This window comes from Odontesthes bonariensis, chromosome 16, assembly GCF_027942865.1.
Source record: "Odontesthes bonariensis isolate fOdoBon6 chromosome 16, fOdoBon6.hap1, whole genome shotgun sequence".
NCBI lineage: Eukaryota > Metazoa > Chordata > Actinopteri > Atheriniformes > Atherinopsidae > Odontesthes > Odontesthes bonariensis.
This window is the reverse complement of record NC_134521.1, coordinates 33,679,976-33,697,738: the sequence shown is the minus strand read 5'-3', so window position 1 is coordinate 33,697,738 and position 17,763 is coordinate 33,679,976. Positions and strand designations below refer to the sequence as shown.

The following is a 17,763-nucleotide window of genomic DNA, read 5'->3' as shown; positions in this document are numbered from 1 at the left end:
GTACATCGATCGAATGAAAATGTTCCCTGTTAACATACAAATTCATCATGTGATGGCGCTTTTATAGCAATGTGTCTGCAGTCGATGGCTCCAATTACAAAACCGGCTCTCGCTTCAAATTGAGCTTTAATGTTGGCCTGTTCAACTGCATTGTATGTGAATTTGATATACCTGGCTGAGATGCAGATAATTATGTCCCACGCGGCTGGCACGGCTCGGCTCAGGTAGACTGGCACAGTCCCAATCGGTTGGCCAGCTCCCTCTGGAATGCCCCGGTTGGAACCCCAGTGTGCACATCACCTGTGAGCACAGGCAGCGCATGGCTCCTCGCTGTGTTGCGCTCCAACGCCGGCCGCAGCTCTGCGCACAGTTCCAGGAGGATTTCCCTCAAAACAGCTAATGAGTCGCCATTATATGCCAGCAATCCTCTCTGTCTAGTGAAAACACGCTCTCTTCGAATTGCATCATTTGAAAAGTCTTCTAATACAGCTAAAGCAGCCATTGTTTTTAATGGTATGCATTGCACCACTTTGCGCTGCTTTTATATCCACTCGTGTAATTGCAGACACATGGGTGTGTTAATTGTTTATCAGTATTAATTGTTCATCTATCTCAGATGTGCACATCACAGTCTGAGGACTAATTGTTTTCACATTTATTTATTATAACAGTTTCCGAACATCACCTTTGGTGTCGCCAAAGAATCAGCAGCTGCAGAAACGTGCGTACGCCAGCCCTGAAGCTGCCGTGAGGCACCGCACATTTCCACGGTCATTTCACTCTTGATACATCTGATCGTTGACGTGAAAAGGTGCGTACGCCACTATTTTGTGCGTACGCACGCTTTGTACATGAGGCCCCAGGTCCCTAAAAAAAGAGAATGCAGGTACAGTATTTTGTCAGATAATGAAGGAACTTAGGAGCCATGTTTTGTATTTTTCTGGGTGAAAAAAGAAGATTCCAGAGAATTTAAGCAAAATTTAATTTTAAAAAGCCGTTTATACTGTGTTTTTCATCACATGCAGCAAAGTCTGAGAGACAGGAAGCTGAAATCGAGAAGCTGAAGAAGCAGCTGGAAGGTAACATGTGGAAATCATCACAGCTCTGATTAATCCAATCAAACTTTGAACTGTTAGGCTGAAACTCGGTCTGGACATGAGTTTGAAGGCAAATATTAAGGAATATAGTTAGATTTTTTATTTTGGCTATTGAGTGACCATTATTGGTTGTGTTAATTTACTTCTATGAGTTTTAATCTGCATCACTTTAATGAGGATTGAGATGAAATAAAGTTAAAGCGATCTTTAGTTTGGAAAATCTTCTCTCTGATGGACAAATGTTCCAGTGTGGAGCCAAAGCCTGCATGATGCTGACATATTAGAGGGTGTCTAAGCTTTGTCAACAAGATGAAAATATTTGCAACAAATATCTCTGTCATGAAACCAATGCTGTGTTTTTCAGACCATGACACGAAATTGGAGGGACAGGAGACTGAGACTAACAAGCTGAAGAAGCAGCTGGAAGGTACTGGAAGAAAATCATAATCAATCTGATTGGTTCCCATAACTATGGGATGTTTCAGGGTCACCTGGGCCATCCCTAACTATAAGTTTTATGAAAAAGGAAAGTTTTAAGACTAATCTTAAAGGTAGAGAGGGTGTCTGCTTCCTGAAGCCAAACTGGCAGCTGGTTCCACAGAGAGGGGCCTGATAACTGAAGGCTCTGCCTCCCATTCTACTTTTAGAAACTCTGGGAACCACAAGTAAACCTGCAGCCTAAGAGCAAATTGCTCTGTTGGGAAAATATCCAACTGTAGCCCCTTTCACACTGAGGAATAACCCACGTTTAATTCGCGAATTTAGCGTGTCCGCTGTTGCGTTCACACTGACGATCCGGGCTGGCGTGTCAACTCGATTCGCCATTCGACCCGCGTCGGACCCTAGTATTTTTGCCGAGCCGAATTTGATGTGAAAGCAATTGACGCGGGATGGACGTGGGCGTGGCGTGACGTGAGGAGTTTAAAAGACAGGATGGACATTTGATCAGAACAACAGCGACAGGTGAGGACAAGTTTCACTTCAAGTTTTACTCTGCAAGTTCAAGACATTTTGCAAGATGGCCAACTGGGGAGACAAGGAGGTCCGCGAGTTCCTCAGCCTCCTAGCAGAGTACGTTATTTACCGACACATGTCGGGGACGGTGAAAGATGGACCTCTGCTGGAAGGTGCCTACGTATTGTACACGCCCAGCATTTTATGTGTTTTGTGTGACGCTCTGCCACTAGGCAACGCCCCCGGAACTCGGCTTCAGGCGGCATGGATCCCCTAATACGCCAAGCTTTCACATTGCTCGACGCGGGATGAAGTGGCAATTTGGACCCGCGATGGTAGCGGATCTCAGCGTGAAAACAGCTTGTGAGATCTTTAAGATATGATGGTGCTCGGTCATTAAGAGCTTTATATGTGAGGAGAAGAATCTTAAATTCTATTCTGAATTTAACAGGGAGCCAATGAAGAGAAGCTAAAACTGGAGAAATATGATCTCTGCTGTTAGTTCTCATCAGAACTCTGGCTGCAGCATTTTGGATCAACTGAAGGCTTTTCAGAGAACATGTGGGACAGCCCAATAATAAAGAATTACAGTAGTCCAATCTTTAAGTGAAAAATGCATGGAGCAGTTTTTCTGCATCACTCTGAGACAGGATGTTCCTGATTTTAACAATATTACGAAGATGAAAGAAGGCAGTCCTAGAATCCTGTTTTATATGCGAGTCAAATGATAAGTTCTAGTCAGAAATTTCTCCAAGGTTCCTCACTGTAGGACTCGAAGCCAATAAAATACCATCTAGAGTAACTATATAGCAAGACAATTTCTCCCTGAAGCGCTCAGGTCCAAAGATAACATCTTCAGTTTTTTCTGAATTTAGAAGCAGACAGTTTTGAGTCATCCAGGTCTTTATGTCTTTAAGACATGCTTGCAGTCTGACCAACCTATTGGGTTCATCTGGTTTCATACCGTAATCGTTCGCGCGACGTGATTACATACAAAGTCAATGCAAAGACGCAAATAGACGCGGATTCGAGCCGGCGGCGCGAATGAGGCGAATGAGGCGGCGCGAGTGAAAAGATGCGAATCCGCGTGAGTTCAGAAAATCCAACTTTGGCGAAATATTCGCGTCAGACAGCCTATCAGCGTTGAGATTCTGGACTACGTCATGCGTCCCGGGATCCCGCCTATTCCAGGAAAAATGGAGGAACAACTAATCGTTGCTGTCTATGGGCTCCCGGAGCTCTACCACTTCACCCTCCTACCGGAATAGAAATACGAAGGAGCTCGCCTGGAGGAGGGTGAGTGAGGTGACCGGTCTACCTGGTAAGTTGTGAAAATGTTGTGATTTCAGCTATCTGCTGTAGATACTTCTCTGTCTACAAAGTTAGCGATAGCAGCACTAGTTAGCACTAGCAGCCTTCGCCGTTCGGCATATTTATCTGTTTACGTTATTGTTCTTGTCAGTTGAGATATGCCGGAGGAAGTGGAAGGGGCTCAAAGACACATTCATTAAAGAAAAAATGAAGGAGTCAGAGTGGGTCGGCAGCAGGGTCAGGGAAAAGGTGGAGGTACTCTGCGGTCCTCTCTTTTCTCGACCCCTTCGTCACCCCCAGGGAAACAAGTGGCAACATGAGGCAGGGGGTCGAGGAAGAGAGGTCCGCAGAGGACACGCAGGATGAGGTGAGGACCAGGCCTCAGGAGCAGCAGCAGCAGCAGCAGAGAGTGACGTGCAAGAGAGTCTGGCTGCATACCTGCACTGTCAGGACCCACAGACCTGCACTGTCAGGACCCTGTTGCAGACCGTCACCTGCACTGTGAGGACCGGAAGTGCACTGTGAGGACCGGAAGTTGATTCGAAGCCTTTCAAAATAAAAGCGTGTGTATCGGAAGCACGTATTTTTAAACTATTTTAAACGCTATATTTTTCAAGAGGTCCTCACAAATGAATTAATTAGTTAACAGTATTCCCGGTCTATTGTTTTTATTTGTATTGTAAACTTTTGTTTGGTCACTGCACACATTTTCTCTTAGGCTCATATTCATAAGCCAACATCTCACAAGATGCCATAGGCCTATACTGTACATTTTATTGTATACTATAGAGTAAGTCACTGCTATTTCATTATCATTTCATTTTGACTTTATCGCACTGCTCTTTATATATATATATGTATTTGTTTCAATTAGTTTTTCTGTTGTATTATTCTGTATTTTTATCCTTAACCACCATAAATTTCATGTTTGGTTCTATGTCTATGCCAATTATGTTCTTGTGCTGCTGGAACACCTTAGTACCACTAAATAGTACCCTAACTCTTGATATCTACAGTATAATCTTAGTCAAATTATTAAGGGATCAATGAGAAAACATAAAAAGCACACCAAGTCACAACATGATCAAATGTTCTGTAGTGTTTATTCAGTCAAACATTCACAATATGACAAAAAATCTTTGTTTTTGTCGACTACCTGTTCACAAAATATCAACATGTCGTTAATATTGTGAAATATCATTTTGAAAGGCTCCAGGATCGCTTCTCTTTCATCCTCGTCCAGTTCTTCGTTCCACAACCTCCCATACTGTAGAGCAGCCTCTGCCTGTTCCTCTTCCCCCATGCCCAGAACGTCAGGCAGGTCCACTCGGGCAGACAACAGTGGTTTGTTGGCCTCAGCCCACTCTGCTGCATGTCTGCAATTTTGAAGAATGCGATCTTCAACCGAGTCCTATGGAAAAGACAGAAAGAAAGATGTCTGTCCTATAGCTGCCACACCAACAGTATCTGACCAATAGATACTGTGCAAAAGCTTACGCCTTCCACTGGTGTGTCCACATCAGCAAGTCTGGCTCTCTTGGAGACCTCTGCCTGCTGCTCTTCTTCCTGAGTACTCAACTATTAATATGAATACATGCATTATACATACTTTATACTCTTACCTGAATTTGTAGTCCAGTTTTCTCTGTCCAGTTGCCAGGATTTAGTGACTGGGATAGGTTTCTAAAAGACAGAAAGTGAGGTGTCAGATGTTCTTCACTGCAACCTACATTCCCTTCATTTTCCTTTTACCCTTTTACAAACCAAACCACAACCTGCCAGAAGTTAGAAGCGTTGGCTAATACTTATGAGTACAAACAAACAGACAAATACATTATGCTTACCTTTAAATAAAATGCCACCTTTTGTATGTGCCTCTAAGTGGCTCTGCAGCTTGGACAATTTTGTTGGTTTAAATTGTAGGCACAGAGGGCAGTGAAACAGTTTGCAACATGACGTGCAGCGTTCGATTTTTGGCGTAGTGCCGGCGGTTGTTATTGAAATATGCATCTGTAAGAGACAAATAATGTCGTAATAAGTAAAACTAAATTATATATATATATATATATATATATATATATATATATATATATATATATATAAATGGCGCATTTAAGTGAGCACTATCGATACGATAACAACGCTAAAGACTAGCCAAAAGTAAATAAACCTGATTCTTTAAAATTAATATAACTTTACAGTATATAGTTATTGAAATATGCATCTGTAAGAGACAAATAATGTCGTAATAAGTCAAACAAAATTATACAAGTCAGCACTATCGATACGAAAAATGGCACATTTAAGTGAGCACTATCGATAGGATAACAACGCTGAAGACTAGCCAAAAGTTTAAAAAAAACCCTGATTCTTTAAAATTAATATAACTTTAGAGTATATAGTGTGCAACGTAACGTTCCAGTGAATAAAGACTGTTTCTGTTTCTTCGTATGAAAGAAAGAGTAGTTTTCACTCGACTTTTACTCACCTCGTCGTCTCCACAGTTCAAATGGGGAACGAAAAATACGTGCTCCTCACTTGTCGCTTCGGGTCCTCACAGTGCAGGTGACGTCACAGTGCATGTCTGCAACTAAGGGTCCTGACAGTGCAGGTCATGGGTCCTGACAGTGCAGGTCTGCAGCCAGACCCCTCTCGTGACGTGAGAGGTTGGTTTTCAATGAAGACATACACAGCAAGGGAAACATATGAAAAATAGTGTCACATAGATGAATAACCCTTTTTTTTCTTTTTAAATGTCACTAGGTTGTGGTTAGGGGAAAATCAAAGTCTAGATAATACAGGTCCTTCTCAAAAAATTTGCATATTATGATAAAGTTCATTATTTTCCATAATATAATGATAAAAATGTAACTTTCATATATTTTAGATTCATTGCACACCAACTGAAATATTTCAGGTCTTTTATTGTTTTAATACTGATGATTTTGGCATACAGCTCATGAAAACTCAAAATTCCTATCTCAAAAAATTAGCATATCATGAAAAGGTACTCTAAACGAGCTATTAACCTAATCATCTGAATCAACTAATTAACTCTAAATACCTGCAAAAGATTCCTGAGGCTTTTAAAAACCTCCCAGCCTGGTTCATTACTCAAAACCGCAATCATAGGTAAGACTGCCGACCTGACTGCTGTCCAGAAGGCCATCATTGACACCCTCAAGCAAGAGGGTAAGACACAGAAATAAATTTCTGAGTGAATAGGCTGTTCCCAGAGTGCTGTATCAAGGCACCTCAGTGGGAAGTTTGTGGGAAGGAAAAAGTGTGGCAGAAAACGCTGCACCACCAGAAGAGGGGACCGGACCCTGAGGAGGATTGTGGAGAAGGGCCTATTCCAGACCTTGGGGGACCTGCGGAAGCAGTGGACTGAGTCTGGAGTAGAAACATCCAGAGCCATCGTGCACAGGCGTGTGCAGGAAATGGGCTACAGGGGCCGCATTCCCCAGGTCAAGCCACTTTTGAACCAGAAACAACGGCAGAAGCGCCTGACCTGGGCTACAGAGAAGCAGCACTGGACTGTTGCTCAGTGGTCCAAAGTACTTTTTTCGGATGAAAGGAAATTTTGCATGACATTCGGAAATCAAGGTGCCAGAGTCTGGAGGAAGACTGGGGAGAAGGAAATGCCAAAATGCCTGAAGTCCAGTGTCAAGTACCCACAGTCAGTGATGGTCTAAGGTGCCATGTCAGCTGCTGGTGTTGGTCCACTGTGTTTTATCAAGGGCAGGGTCAATGCAGCTAGCTATCAGGAGATTTTGGAGCACTTCATGCTTCCATCTGCTGAAAAGCTTTATGGAGATGAAGATTTCATTTTTCAGCACGACCTGGCACCTGCTCACAGTGCCAAAACCACTGGTAAATGGTTTACTGACCATGGTATTACTGTGCTCAATTGGCCTGCCAACTCTCCTGACCTGAACCCCATAGAGAATCTGTGGGTTATTGTGAAGACGAAGTTGAGAGACACCAGACCCAACACTGTGGATGAGCTTAAGGCTGCTATCGAAGCATCCTGGGCCTCCATAACACCTCAGCAGTGCCACAGGCTGATTGCCTCCATGCCACGCCGCATTGAAGCAGTCATTTCTGTAAAAGGATTCCCGACCAAGTATTGAGTGCATAACTTTTTTTTGTATTAAAAACACTTTTCTTTTATTGGTCGGATGAAATATGCTAATTTTTTGAGATAGGGATTTTGAGTTTTCATGAGCTGTATGCCAAAATCATCAATATTAAAACAATAAAAGACCTGAAATATTTCAGTTGGTGTGCAATGAATCTAAAATATATGAAAGTTCAATTTTTATCATTACATTATGGAAAATAATGAACTTTATCACAATATGCTAATTTTTTTAGAAGGACCTGTATAATGGCTAACTTTATGATGTATTAATATGGATGCATTTATAAAATGGTTGGTGAGTTCAAATCTATCAAAAATATGTTTGTTTTATTGTTACTAACAGACATCCCTGATCAGTCCTCCGATGCCAGTGACACCGAGGCATCTGCTGCTGCTGCTCCATCAACATCAAGAGCAGTCACAGGTAAGCACACGACAAATTAGATAAAAAAATTTAAATGGTAAGAGTATGAGTTATGCAGTTATGTTTTCACTACAACAACTACTTTATTTGTTGCCTTTTCATGTTTGATCCATAACTTTGTGTCTTTGCCTGATTTCATAATTTTCAGTCAGAAATAATGTCATGTCAAACTGTCATTATTTAAAAACAAAATTTGATCTAAATGAATGACCCTATATTTCAATTTTCATTCAGCACCAAAGAGGGCCAGGAGGAGGATACATGAAAGGCATGGTGAAATAGAGGGGCTTCTGCTGGAGGTCCTCAGAAGACGCAATCATGAAGCAATTCCACCTACACCACCCACACCACCCCCATCTGAGGATGAACTCTTCCTCAAGAGCCTGCTTCCTTCACTGCAGAGGTTGCCGCCCCAGCAGAAGGAATTTGTAAAATTTAAAATTGATTTTGAATCCAGCTCTTTTTCTTTAAATTTGGAACCGGTTGAATAGGCTGCTGGGGCGATAATCTCTGCAGTGAAGGAACCAGGCTCTCTCTCTCATACACACACACGCAGACACACACACACACAGACACATATTTTGTAAATAAAAAATTATGTTTGAATTTAAATGACTGTTGGTCTTTTTCCATTTAGTAGTCATTTGTTATTATGTTTGTATGTTAGCAGTGGTTTTATGTTATTATGTAATATTATTGTGTTGTAATGCAATGTAGACATGCCCAATTAAAGATGTTACAACACAATAATACTGTAAAATAAAAACAGACACAAATGTTCTCTGTGGTATAAATATGGATTGACACAGACACAGGCAGGTATATATTTATTTTGGTGCTCATATTAAAGAATATTTGCCCTGCAGTAATGTGTGGGTGGCTCTTAAAAGAGCCGTTTTGGGGGTGCTCGTGCACTACATGGTGTCTTGCCATGGGACAGCTCCCTCTGCAGAGAAGAAGGGTGTGAAGGTCTCCCTCACCCTGATGGCCTCTCTTCCCGCGTTGTTGGCAGCAAGTCTTCTCAGACCTGGCAGTGGCTCCACTTCACCAGCTGGGATGCTCCTCACTGCAGCTGTCTGGGTTGTACTCCTCATGAAGTTGTGGAGAACACAGGTCGCCTTCACGCACTTCTCTGCAACATCAGGTTGGACCTCGATGGCACGCCTGTACATCCTCCACTGTGAGGAAAGGATGCCAAAGGCACACTCCACAACCAGCCGAGCTCTGGAGAGACGGTAATTGAAAGTCTGTCGCTCTTTTGGAAGCGCACGTCCAGGAAAGGGCCTCATGAGGTTTTTCCGGAGTGGAAACGCCTCATCACCGACGAACACGTGTGGCTGTGGTCCGCGGTGCTCAGCTCCTGGTAGTGGCAAGTCAGCAGGCAGTTGGAGAGTGCCAGACTGAAGTGCTTGACCAAAAGCTGAGTTGGCCAGAATCCCTCCGTCGCTGCTCCTCCCATAGCCCCCGACATCAACCACCCGAAAGCAATACTGGAATCCGCTGTTTGCAGGGGCTTTCAGCACAACGTGCTTCCCATCCAGCGCTCCACAGCAGAGAGGAAAATTCCACGGCTCCTCAAAACTCCCTGCGATGGACCTCCACTCGTCCGTGGTGGCACAGCCATGAACTCCTCCACAAGGCAGTCCCAAATGGCACTGACCACATCGCTGACAACAGAGGAGACGGTGGAGACCCCGACCCTGAAGCTGTTGGCGATGGTCCGGAAGGAGTCCCCAGTAGCTAGATATCTGCAGCACAGAAAATAATTAATTTAGCTGAGTTGTTAAAAACTATAGCAGTGGTTTTATTGACATGACTGTCTTTTTAATTGATTTATCTGCCACTCACCGGAGACAGATGGACAGGCGCTCCGCAGCTGAAATGGAGCGCCTGTAGTTGGTGTCCTGCCGAGAGATCACGGCACCGATCCTCCTGGTGAGCCTGAAATACCGCTGGAAGCGGCCGTCATCCAGACGCAACTCCTGGAGAAGGTGGTGAAATTCTCCGAGCTGAGTGCGCCTCCGGATGATGTCACTGACCCAGACACGACGGCGTGTGCGTTTCCGACGAATCTCGGACTGCCACAGCAGGTACAAGGACACGATGGTACGTATATCAGCCATGGTTGATGAGAGAATGAAATGAAGGGAATGGCGCCAAATAGCCCCTTGAGCAAAGATTCGCTCGTTTTTTTACTCGCGCGAATGAGGCGAGTAAATTCAACTACACCCGCGGCAAAACTCGCGCGAGTAACGCGGCGCACCGTAAGAGGAGATCATTGGTAACTTTTGTTAGATTCGGTTCTTTTAGTTGGAAGCTCAAGAACGGACCGGAGCAATTCAAGTGAAAATGAAGTCTTATTTGTAGTCACACGTCAAAGCATATCAGCGCTGGGCTCAGTGGGAAAGAATCCCCGCAGGAAGTCTGTCAGACTGCGCCTCGATTTCCGGGTATCATTTGTATTTATAGCCTCATAGGTTGGACTCACACTCGACCAAGTATGATTGGACATGAGTAGGTTCAACATGCTTCGTCATATTCTCTGGATCAGCCCAAAACAATGTGTGTGTGTGAATCTGCCCTTGCTTTCCCAGGCTTTCCCAATTGTTTTGTCTTTCTACTCCTGGATCACTTTAGGTCATCATGGAAAAGTACTAAGACTTATTTTATTCATAATGTCTAAGAACAAAGCCAATTTTTACACTTTCACCAGTGCTGTTTCTGTGCTATGATGCACTCTGAATCCTGACTGAAACTCTTCAAACAGATTATTTCTGTACTTTGATGTGCTCTAAATTTAGATTCTACAAAACTGTTAGAAGTTCAACGTAACACCTTCATTTGGTTTCAGCTAAACCGTACATTCCATTGAATCTGTCAGTGATGTAAAACTGTCCACATGGTGAGACCGCCGTATGTCATTATGTTAAAAAAAAAGTAGAATTTTTTACGGATCCATGAAAGTTGCTAAAATATTTTTTGTTTTGACCCTTTATAACAAAGAAATATGTTTAGCTGTTATAATTGTGATGAAGATGTGACTCAACACCAGCTTCAATTCTAATATTCTCTCTTTAACAGTCACTCAGGTGGCTTTCTCAGGCTACGGCTACACGAAAACGAAACGAGGGTTTTTTGAAAACGGGTACGAAAATTATTGCGACCACACAGGAAAGCTTCTGTGTCCACATGGAAACGCGACGCTTGCTGAAAACGATGCTGTACACACGAAACACCTCTAGGTGCGCTGTAAGCCACCCCACCGGTTACACCAGAACAATAGAAGAAGCAATGCGCATGCGTGTACGCCTCTACTTCTACCAGCGCGAAGCTCACGTTGTTCCTTCAACAACACCGCTGTAGTTAGCAGTGTCTGCAGCAGTGCTGCTATCAATGTTGTGGGGTCCATGATGATCGCTGTCTGTCCTTGTTGTGTTGTCTGCTTCTTCCGGATTTTGAATGGAAGCCGCTTTTTGTTCTGGTCACTGACGTATGTGTATACGTCACTGGCGTTGGCCACGTGGCTGTGACGCAGATGTAAACAAATCCGTTTCGGCTGTAACAATGGAAACGAAACGACACCGTTCTCAGATCTTCCCACTCTGGAACCCGTTCTCCAAAACTATCGTTTTGGGGTAGTGGGAATGCCGGCTCCGTGTGGCCGCGATAGCCAAACGATAAGCAAAAGTATCGTTTACAGTGAAAAACGTTTTCGTGTAGCCGTAGCCTCAGCTTCTCTGTTGGTTGGCAATCACAGAACACTTGGACCCTTTAACAGTTATACTATGTTGGTCTTCAGACATGTCGTAACAAACATTGGAAATGCCTACAACCAACAAACAGGTAACAACCTACATCACAACAAGTCTGACCAAATTTCAGATTTGATTTATCATTTAACAACATCAACAAACATCTGCAGGTATTTTCACTGCACCGGTGAAAGGAGCCTACCACTTTGAGTGGTACATAGGTGCACTGTCACACCCATGGACTCACGTTTTTAGTTTCATGTTTTAGGTTATATTTTGTGTTCAGTCCATGTTTAGTTTAGTCATGTCTGCACTCTGTTTATTAGTTCACTCACTTCACCTGTGTTTTTTCCCTCAGCTGCACTCACTCTCCAATCACTCTCACTCCCTATTTAGTTTCCTGCCTCCTCTGTCAGTTGGCCGGTTCTTTGTTGTTTGTTGTATGTTGCTTGCCATCCTATGCCAAGATTATTGTTGATTCCCGTTACTGCCATGTTCCATGTTCCACGTCGTTTTTCAAGTTAAGTATTTATTTATCCATGACATGTTTAGTCTTTATTTTTTCACAGTTTAGGTTTTCTGAATCCGGCTTTAGCCGCGCCTTTAGTTTGTTACTTTGTTTTTGCTTAATAAACCCTGTTTTGCTTTGAAGTAGGCATCCGTGTCCTTCCCTCCTCACACCACCCAACTTGACAGAAAGAACCGGCCTTAAAATGGACGCGGCGGACTCAGACAAATTCTGGGACCTCTACGAAGAGCTCTGGCGCAGTATTGAGCGTGGCTCCGCACTGTTCCGGCCACCACGTCTGCGGTCTGGGCATCCGCCAGACCACCGCCTGTTCCTGCCACGCCGTCTGGGCGTCCGCCAGACCACTGCATGTTCCTGCCACGCCGTCTGGGCGTCCGCCAGACCACTGCATGTTCCTGCCACGCCGTCTGCGGTCTGGGCGTCCGCCAGACCACTGCCTCCTGCTGCCCGAAGCCGGTACCACATGCCTGTTTTTGGTCCCCCGCCTGACCGGCTTTGAGCCCCTCCCTCCCACCCTCAGACTTCTTAAGGGTTGTCTGGGATGCACCCCTTGAGGGGGGGGCTCTGTCACACCTATGGACTCACGTTTTTAGTTTCATGTTTTAGGTTATATTTTGTGTTCAGTCCATGTTTAGTTTAGTCATGTCTGCACTCTGTTTATTAGTTCACTCACTTCACCTGTGTTTTTTCCCTCAGCTGCACTCACTCTCCATCACTCTCACTCCCTATTTAGTTTCCTGCCTCCCCTGTCAGTTGGCCGGTTCTTTGTTGTATGTTGCTTGCCATCCTATGCCAAGATTATTGTTGATTCCCGTTACTGCCATGTTCCACGTCGTTTTTCAAGTTAAGTATTTATTTATCCATGACATGTTTAGTCTTTATTTTTTCACAGTTTAGGTTTTCTGAATCCAGCTTTAGCCGCGCCTTTAGTTTGTTACTTTGTTTTTGCTTAATAAACCCTGTTTTGCTTTGAAGTCCGCATCTGTGTCCTTCCCTCCTCACACCACCCAACTTGACTTGCACATGGTGGCCATCAAACTTCAGGTGCTGCGTTGAAGAAAAATGGAGAGAGAATCTTCATCGCATATGAACATCAGCGGTCCCATTATGGAAGTTCCTCTAATGGTGCCACACTGCTGCTGGAGAGTGGAGATCAAGTATTTGCACAACAGTGGCTTCAGTCAAGAATATTTGACAGTGAAAATCACCACACAACCTTCAGCGGCCATCTGCTATTCACCGTGTGAGAAACAGTTTCTCTGTTTCTGAAAGATGATCTGCAGGTTCCTGTTGTCCTTAATCATATTAAACTGACATTTATCTGATCATCTGGAATCAAAATAACTCTGTGAGATGAAACTGTCTCTAAATCCAAATCTGCATCAAAATGCAAATAATGATGAATATAAATGGAAAATGTGGATGTTTTATTACTTCTCATGATTCAAAGTGATTATTTTTCTGATTCTGAGTTTTCTCAAAGAATAAATGTGTCAATGCAGCAACGTCTGAGAATATTTCTTCATTTGTTTCAAACATACACGTCAGAGTGGAATCAGAAAATCAAATGTAGCATCAGAGTAATGTGAGGAAACATCTTTCCCATAGAGAGATCCAGGTGGTGGAATTTATCTATTTAACATAAAGAAGTCAACCAATTTTTACTTTTTATCTAATAATCATAATTTTTTATGAAAGCAGTGCTGACTAATCAGGCAGATCTGAAATCACAAGAATATTTATTTACTAATTAAATAATTGATACACCATTAAAAATCTAATGGATATGAAAACTTAAGTTGGTAAATCTAAAAACGCCAGCTTTTATCACTGGTGTCTTTAAAATGGGTTTATTAAAGGAAAGATGCTGAATTCTGTGTTTATATGTTTCAGTTTTAAACACCAACAAGCTTAAAGCGTAACATCAAAGTTATTAGAGGCCTTTGTAGGAAAGTTATTTATAGGAAAATGACTTTTTCATGAACAATTGTTACTAATTTACTTTGAAGTTTTATTAGTTCACATTTCTTTCTCAACATTTGTGACTCTTTCAACAATATGGAGATGATAAATATTACTTGGTGATCAGAGTCCCTCTGGCTGTAAACCAAGCATATGTGGCAGCACCACCATGTGGACGGATTCAGTAGACCTCCACTGAGTGCATAATTCAGCTTGGCGGTTGCTTTGCTCTCAAACCTGAGCTGTAGCTGCCGTTGCTTCTCCTGTAGGGAGCGCCACAATAATTCCATCCATCCATCCATTTTCTATACCGCTGAATCCGTCAGTCGGGTCGCGGGGGGGCTGGAGCCTATCCCAGCGGTCAATGGGCAAGAGGCTGGGTACACCCTGGACCAAGGGCGTCAGTTTGGTTTTAGAAGTGGTGGGGAGGGACACAAAACGTAATGCATTCTATGCCCCCCACGGACCACCCACCATCCAACACATTAAAAAGTAATGCATTCTAGATCTATTCCAGCGTCATGTTTAATAAGCTGCCCTTTTTTTGATGAACACATACAGAGTTTATAAATTATATCCTTTAATTTCATATCTCCATATCATTATGATCCGATTCGAAATTATGTATTTATTCATGAATTAATTACTGTTAATTAATTACGCTACTGTACCGTTTGTAAGAAAGAACAGTGAAAATGATCTGAACAACAGAAAAAGGGGAAAAGTGCAACTGCAACTGCAGTTGTTAGTCCAGACAGACTATCAAAACAAACACAGACTTCGGCCAACGGGCCCTATAACTAAGCAGAAACCTGTAGTCTGTGGGGCTCCTCATTCCTCCTCATCGAGCCTCTCACTACTAGCGTGGCGACGCCATCCTACGTACTTCCGCCCAAAGATTTTGGCTCCGCACATAGTCTGGCCCAACCCCCCTACCTCGGTTCGCTCAGTGTTTCGCCAATCAGCAAACAGTTGAGAGTGGTGACGCAGAACTCACCCGCAGAGTCCATTGTAGTCCATGTAATTGTAGTTCAACCGCAGCGGAAATAAACATGGCAACGGAAGAAGAGACGCTAGAAGCTATCCATGAAGTTGTCTCAACTCTGGAGAGCATTACACAATTAAAACAAGAGCAAGAGGAATGCCTCGTCATTTTTGTTAGTGGCAAGGATGTGGTAGCTCTCCTTCCAATTGGCGTGATTCGCGAGCTAGAGCCTCGCGAGAGTAAGCATGAACCTCGGCGCATAACCTACGTCATTTCTAAACATTACTGATTGGTTAAGGGAACCCCAAATGAATTTAAGTTGCTGAGTAAGGTCCCACCCTCCATGGGAACGGATTCCTCTTTGGTTTTTCCAGACTGTTTGACGGAGTCAACAGTCGGCTTTCGCCCAGGCTAGCTTCCTCCCACTGTCCAAAAACATGCATGTTAATTAATTGGTGTCTCTAAAATTGTCCTTAGGAGTGAGTGTGAGCGTGTAGGGTTGTTTGTCTCGTTTGTCTCTGTGTGGCCCTGTGATGGACTGGCGGCCTGTCAAGAAAAAAAAAACAAATGAATAGGCTTAAAAAAGATATATATAGGCCTATTATATTTTATAAAGACATCGTGTCTTGGGGGTGGACTCCCTCCAAGGATTCCCTCAGCCACTGGCCTTCCGTTAGAGGTGGCGGTGCTGCATTTTACGGGCATCTGCCTTCTTTCTGTTGGCTCAGTAGAAGTCTGTGTTAGTTTAAATAGGCTTAATTATTTAACAGAACATGATATCGATGAGAAGACATAGTTTATGTGTGTGAAAACAGCATTGTGTTGGGAATAAAATAACTGCACAGTCAAATAGCCACTTAATATTTATTTTACAGTGTAAAACATGATCAAAATGAGGTACCTCCATGCCGAGGTCTCACCTGTTTGAACAATGTTTTTATATTTCATCTTAAACTGCTGCCAAGTGCGCTTCTCCCCCGTGAGATTGCACCTAAATGAAATAAATGAATGAGCTACCATTCAAGCAGTTTCCCCTGTAATATTATTGGGATTGCAAAGGACTACATTTAAACTTACACTTTTGCTGCTGCAGCGGTGTTGCACTTATTTCTAAAAACGTATTGAAACTCGCCGTATGAGCGCATTAAGATTTCCAATTCGAGGTTGGTGAAAAACGTAGCCCCTCCTCTTCCCTGTTGCCATGGTGACTCGTCGAATCGGGGCTCCATTGATGCTGGCTTTTTAAAGTTTTGGTTCACACGCAAAACTCAAGGTGAACCTACTCAAAGTTGATTAAACTCCCTCAAATCAGCGTTTCTGGAACCGAAAACTCAGAGTTTTTCATCTCAGAGTAGATCAACTCAGAGTTCAGGAATAGACTCAGAGTTTGTTGAACCTGGTTTGTGAAACGGACCCCTGAGGAAACCGCTTTCCGGCGAAATTTCATCTCATTTAGCGCTACTTCTACACAAACAAAAATGCAGCGTTTCTTCGCAACTTCGCTGGTGGTTCTTCCAAGGGTAACTTTTGAGGATATACACAGGATCGTGGAGTCACACTCACCAACACCACAGTCCAGGCTGAGGAAAGGGTACAAGTTCTTTGTAGAGGAGTATATACAGAGTTATCAAGGTAAATTGTCTAACGTTTTATTTTTATCAGTAGGCTACTCAATAGCCTTGCACATTCATGTTTTGTAATGATAAGCAAACCATATACGATCCATAGAAATCATCTGAAATATTGTCTGTGTGTGAAATGTGTGTAAAATATTTGTCATGTGTAGACTATAATATTATGAATATAATTTGCCATGGTGGCCATGAAGTCGCCGTGTGCAGCGTTAGCTTTTTAGTATTAGGTTAGCCAAGGAAAGGTTAAGCTAGTTATTTGCTTGTTTTTTTTAGCAACTCCTGAAAATAACATTCTGTATATGCTCAGTGTCAAATGTAGTTGATGGAAAGTTGATGGACATCCCACTCCTTACTGCAAAGTCACCATTCAGACGGCACTGGTCCACTTCACACATCACCTTCTGTGTTGGCCCCCAAGTATTCTTTATTACGTGTATGGGTGTTGCGGGACCACAAAAGGATTTCTCAACTGCAAACACACCATGTATAACATCGACACACTGACAGGCCAAAAACCTGTCCTTTGACACTGTCTCAAAGTGGTGGGTATGCTTTCTTTTGAAGTGTGTTTTGAAAGTGTTGTTGTTTAACCTCACTTTGGAGTGGGGACAAGTGACCATCTTCTGTTTTTTGTGTGGGGTGTCTGAATTCTCTGCAGGGCCCACAGAGTGCTGAGTGGGGGCCACTGGGTTCTGTGCGGGGGCCACAAAGTGCTGAGTGGGCGCCACTGGGTTCGGTGCGGGGGCCACAAAGTGCTGAGTGGGGGCCACTGGGTTCTGTGCGGGGATCTTTGTTTGTTCCTTGGGGGCTGCAGCATGCTCCTCCTCCTGGTGTATTTGTAAGTGTCTAATAAACTGTGTACGATTTATAATTGTTGCTGCACAATAGCAGCAATGAAAATGTGTTGCTGTCCGGCAAGTTAAGCCACAGTTAAGCATTGTGAATTCTGAAAGAGAGGAAAGTGACAAGAC

General features: G+C 43.3%; 2 long non-coding RNA genes across 2 annotated transcripts; one reads left to right on the top strand and one right to left on the bottom strand.

Moving 5' to 3' along the window:
* The first annotated feature begins 1,012 nt into the window (after positions 1–1,012).
* Positions 1,013–11,032, top strand: LOC142401987 (uncharacterized). The gene is made up of 3 exons (XR_012773251.1): positions 1,013–1,079; positions 1,462–1,524; positions 11,012–11,032. It is a non-coding gene; the product is annotated as an uncharacterized LOC142401987 (long non-coding RNA).
* Positions 4,384–6,006, bottom strand: LOC142401986 (uncharacterized). Its single transcript, XR_012773249.1, has 4 exons — positions 5,851–6,006; positions 5,207–5,372; positions 4,860–5,045; positions 4,384–4,773 (listed from the first exon to the last, which is right to left on the bottom strand). It is a non-coding gene; the product is annotated as an uncharacterized LOC142401986 (long non-coding RNA).
* Positions 11,033–17,763: the final 6,731 nt, after the last annotated feature.